The sequence below is a fragment of the Mus caroli genome, chromosome 14, assembly GCF_900094665.2.
Source record: "Mus caroli chromosome 14, CAROLI_EIJ_v1.1, whole genome shotgun sequence".
Taxonomy (NCBI): domain Eukaryota; kingdom Metazoa; phylum Chordata; class Mammalia; order Rodentia; family Muridae; genus Mus; species Mus caroli.
Window position 1 is genome coordinate 15557406 of NC_034583.1, and position 5414 is coordinate 15562819.

Consider the following 5414-nt stretch of genomic DNA (forward strand, 5'->3'; position numbering starts at 1 on the left):
GTGTGTGTGTGTGTGTGTGTGTGTGTGTGTGTGTGTGTGTGTGTGTGTGTGTAAAACAGGAAGCAAAAGTAGCAGAATTATTGAACTTGTCCTGTTTAAATCTTTCCCCATCATTTAAGTGTTCCAATTCTTTATCACCTCTTTAATGAGAAACCTCGTTTCCAAAAGAAAGGCTGGGTGGTTAAAGTTCTCTCATTGAGGCCTCCATTTCCATTATTGCGCTACCAACAAGGCTGAGAGTAGACTGCTACATGTCAAGAATCAGTCACTAGAAAGTTCAGTTAGTTCTGGGCTATATGATTTTCCTTAAGTACCACTGCCTGTTGGGTAGTAGGCCACCATGCCTTCCAAACTCAAACTCAAGGCATCTAGCTTCATTGTCTTAGAGACATTCAAGACTTTTCTCCTTTCCACCTGGGGATCCCCCTCAGGAAGTATTCCTTAATTTCTATCTAGACCAGAAGCTTTGCATGTCTAACAAGCAGGTGAAAGGATTGAAGTAGAACTCACTGTTTATACTGAAGAGCTCTGGCCTCGTAGGCTGAGTCTCAAGGGAACAAAACAGATGTAACTGTGGATGCAAGGTGGTACCTTTATTTTTCCATGAATGCTGGCATAACATTCTTATCAGTTCATCCGTAAGTGAGGAACATCTTTCTTAGTTCATCTATGATAACCTGACTCACCGACTAAAAGGGTGATATAGTTTGTTAGAAGAAGTGGATGGTAGTCATGAAAGTTTCAGACTGTTTACTTCTGCTTCAGACAGGGCCTTTTTTAAGTACCAGCAAATAAATCATTTGCAATATTCCAAATGGGAATAGGTAATGACACAGTTGTCAAGGTCACAAGTTAGACTGCTTGAGTTTTAAAATTGATCCTCAATCATGATGTGACATTTGACCTTGCTTTTTTTGTTTGTTTGTTTTTGAGACAGGGTTTCTCTGTGTAGCCCTGGCTGTCCTGGAACTCACTCTGTAGATCAGACTGGCCTTGAACTCAGAAATCTGCCTGCCTCTGCCTCCCAAGTGCTGGGATTAAAGGTGTGTGCCACCACTGCCCCGCTTGACCTTGCTTCTTGAGGCCTCAATGAACTAGTCTAGAAAATGAAACATTAAGAGTGTTTACTTCAATGAGTTGTTGAGAGGACTCAACAGGACAGTAACAAAAGAGGTGATTGTCAAAGTGCATAATAAAGTTTAATAATATTAATAGTAACCTTTTTAAAAAGAGCCACAGGATGTCCCAGACTGCTCTGTTTTTCCTGTGTTGATAGAATCTGAATGTTTTCACCTGCTTCTCCATACAATGTTTCTTTGCAAGGACAGGATTATCTCTTAGTCCCTGACACACACTGGTAATCTTTATTGACCAACTACTTCCCCAAAGTCTATATTGCTTTGTTAGAATTTGTAAGTGTATTGGTTGCTTCTATCATCACTGTGAGCAAACACCCGATAGAAGCAACATCATATGGATCATAGTTTCAGAGATTCCAGTTACTAGAAACATTAAATGTTGTAATCCAAACAGTTAAGTAGAAATCATGGTGGCTGGAAGTGTGTGGCTATCCTTGACTTCCTAGTGGACAAGAAACAAAGAGTAAGGGAAATAAAAAGGAGCCCAGAGGAGCTGGAGAGATGGCTCAGTGGATAAGAGTGAGTACTGCTCTTGATGAAGATCTGGACTCAGTTTCCAGCACCTACATGGTGGCTCACCACCACTTATAACTCCATTTCTGGGAATATCTGACTTTTGTGTGCTCCTAAAAAAACTGTGGTACACATACACTCATGTATGTGATCACATAGTTATACACACACACACACACACACACACAAAACCAATCAGTAACCCATTTCCTCCAACTAGATACTACCTACTGTCTTCCACTACAGCCCATAATGTCACATATGATGACCCCATCAAGTAATAGATAGTTAGAATCCTATAGAACTGTAATAGAGCCTTCATGATTTATTCATCTCTGGATGTCATCACATGCATGAGCCAAAAGTGTTTTTTTTTTTTTTTTTTTTTTTTTTTACCAGATCCCCTTGGCATTCATTAATCCAATGAAGTTAGCAATAAAGATGGACCATCTTATTGCCATCTGATACATAAAGTTCTTTGTTATCTCATCTAACTTAGCTCTCACATTGTCTGAATAAAGCTTAGTTATTGTCTCCATTTTCCAGATCAGAAAGCACAAAGAGGTAAAAGTAAATAGTACAAGTGGTTCATCTTAGCTCTATGAAATCCTGTGTTGGAAATATGTTGTGCTGCATCTCATATATAAACTCTATGTATTAGACCTTTATTCAATTAGTTAAGTACTAATTAACGCTACATTGGTTACAAAGTACAAAGTAGCATTGAGATGTTTTAAGAAATGCCCCATTATCTTTACAGAAGGTAAATGACTGACATTCATATACTCTTATATTAGAATTAGGAAGCTAAATGTCCCATTTAGAGTTGAGCACTCACACACTCTTCTCTGCTCATTGACTAGCTTTGAGTCCCTGTAATTGTTGTCTGTTGTTAAAAGGAGCTTCTCTGATGAGGTTGATAGATATGCTATGGGTATAAAGATGAAAACATATTCTGGAAAATCACTGTTATATTCTATTAACAGAACAATAGTTCTAAGTTTCCCCATAGGGCCTATGATCTAGCCAACAATGAGGTTTTGGCCCAGTTAATAGCATATGGAATAGGTTCCATCTTACAGAGTGAGCTTTAAATTTAAGCAGACATTGATTGGTTATTTCTATAACATTTGTGCCACTAATATACCAGTGAACATATCTTTCTATGTCAGTTGTTACAGTTGTTACAGAAGAGTTCACAGCTAGATAACTGTCTTCAGCAGTAAGGTCTCACTTCTAAGTTCTAGAGGGTAACCAAGAGCAATGAGCGTAACGTTTTGAGTGTTCTATGGGATCCCACTGACCAAAACTTCAAAATGTGGTAACCTGTATATGACACTATGCTGCTTTTTTTTTTATTGGATGGCCTGTTATCTAGCAAAGAAATTGTCCCCTTGTTATAGGTTATTACTTAAAACCAGGGTTTTATGTAACCTAGGTTGGCCTCGTTTGCTTTATAGACAAGATCGTCTTGAACTCTGGATTCTCTTACCTCTACTTTCTGAGTGCTACAATTATAGATGTGGGACACCAAATGCTGATCCATTTATTCACTCCTGATACTCTTGCTTCATTCTTGTTTAGTGCATTACTCATTTCTCTAATCCTCAAATTTTAGAAGGATAACTTTTAGGCTAAGTAATAGAATAAATGCCTCTTACTTTCATAGATTACAAGGAAATGAGCTGTAGAAGATGCTCCCTGGTAGGAAGGCTCAGGAGGTGAACTAAGGTGCCTGGCTAGCAATGCTTTTGCCCTCAATCATGTAATCTTGAGATTGTTTCCAATGCCCTAGCTCCAACTGTGCACTGAGCAGAGTAAAATAAATTATCTCCTTCCTGGATACTCTGTTCATCTCCTCTCTATGTATAGAAGTGACTGGGCTGTCACATGCTTCTACAGTTTCATTCCACGGAGCTGACTCAAAGACATTCCATTTCTTTGGCATTGTGGTGCTTCTGCCTATTCTCTTTGGTTCTCCTGATCCCTGTGAAGTTAGCTCAAACTCAGCGCACCATAACTCATAACGATCTTGTGTTTAAGGATCTTGTTAGAAGAGCTTGCGTCATGGATGCCACTTACCTTAGTGTAAACATGTGTTCACCTTCAGTGTGTCTATTGCAAGCAGCTTTAGAATGGCATTAAATCAGAAAGCAGGTTGTATTCCCTAAGCTTTGAAGCAGTCTGCTTATAGGAGCATTTTTTTTTTTTTTTTTTTTTGTCAATGAGTAAATCATCTCTGTCCTTCTGCCCTCAACTGCATCTGGGAAATCTTTAACTCTGTGGGATGGACTTCATTAGTTGGTCAGTCACTCTCAGTCACTTAGAGATTGAGAGTGTATCTCTTCCCTGCTTTTTTTTTCCCCCCTGGTATGTTTGGCGAGCTTATTGGCCTCCTAGCTTTTATTGCCCATCACTGGGTTAGCCCTTGTCACAGGATTATTATATGAACCCTGGGTGACTTCTGACTGGGCAAGCGCCTTAGATTTACATTTTTGCATTCCAAAGTCAAGCATATAAATGACTAATGGAACCCCAGAGTCACTGGATATTTATATATCTATTTTGAAATTTACATTTTCTCCTTTCTGATGATGAGGTTTGCTGCTTCCAGGGTCATAGTTGATGGACTAGGAGCACCAACAATGACATAAAGCAATCATCAAGGGAACGAGCTTCCCAGCCTCCATGGCACACTATGATGTGCTGCCAGTTATTCTGCAGCCATCGCTCATCTCCTTGACCCTCTCCCTGTTGCTCTTTTATGATGTTCAATACATTTTACATGCTTCGATTTACCTCATCCACCAACCTAATACTGTTGGAATTAAATGCCTCCTCTTTAGCTCTCAACAGTGGAAACTTTCTTTTTCCACATCCATGTTATTCATAAAGGACACTCATGACTGTGATGAAAAGTGGCTGGTGGGTCATACATAGGTTGTAGTTGCAAATTTGCTGGTGCATATTGGTGACTGGGATAAGTAGGTTATTGAGCTTCTTGGCTGCATGATATAATGACAGAGAAGAGAATATCTTTAGACAGGCATTAAGTAATCTTGGATAAATAGGTTGTATAAGATTATATCCACACTCAAAGGTCCTCTGCTCCTGGGGACTCTTCATGGTATGTAGTAAATGCAATGAAAGTATTCATTAAAATGTTAGAAACATTTCTTACACATTTATATAAGCTAGATTCTTCTTTTATAAGCTCATAGTTTTTTTTTTCTCTAAATCTGATCATAAGATTAGATATAAAAGTTAAGTAATTCCTGATGGCCTCAAGATCACCTCAGCAATAAGAGATAGGAATAGGATTTTTTAAAAAATAACCAATACAGGCATTTATTTAATAATGCTGAGAAATACTTAATATTAACACAATCAAGCCAGGGTGGCCAAGAGGAAAAATTATTTACCTTGACTTTACCTAAATCCTCAATTGTAAACAAAGTGAAGTCACAGGTAAAGGAAACTCTGCCCAGGCCCCAGGAATCGGATTAACAGTATGGTTAGCACTGGCTGGCTAAGCCTGCAAAGCCGGACGGCGCTTACATATATAATTTTTAATTTTTTATTTTATGAGAATGGGTGTTTTGCCTGCATGTATATCTGCATCATGTGTGTATGCTGGGACCCAAATGACCAGATGAGGGCACTGGATTCCCCTGGAGCTAGAGTTAAGAGACTGCACCATGTGGGTGCTGGCAACTGTATGCCATCTGGAAGAACCACCAATGCTCTTTTTTTTTTTTTTTT

At 38.9% G+C, this 5414-nt stretch overlaps 1 protein-coding gene and 1 long non-coding RNA gene across 4 annotated transcripts in view; one reads left to right on the top strand and one right to left on the bottom strand.

Moving 5' to 3' along the window:
• Positions 1-3812, bottom strand: part of LOC115029250 — a 42537-nt gene extending 38725 nt beyond the window's left edge. For all 3 annotated transcript variants that reach the window (XR_003834823.1, XR_003834825.1, XR_003834824.1), the window contains exon 1: positions 3735-3812. This is a non-coding gene — a long non-coding RNA (uncharacterized LOC115029250). The remainder of the gene's footprint in view (positions 1-3734) is intronic.
• The window catches only part of Lrmda (leucine rich melanocyte differentiation associated), a 1019887-nt gene that overhangs the window by 760851 nt on the left and 253622 nt on the right, over positions 1-5414 (top strand). The gene's annotated exons all lie outside the window — the stretch shown is intronic.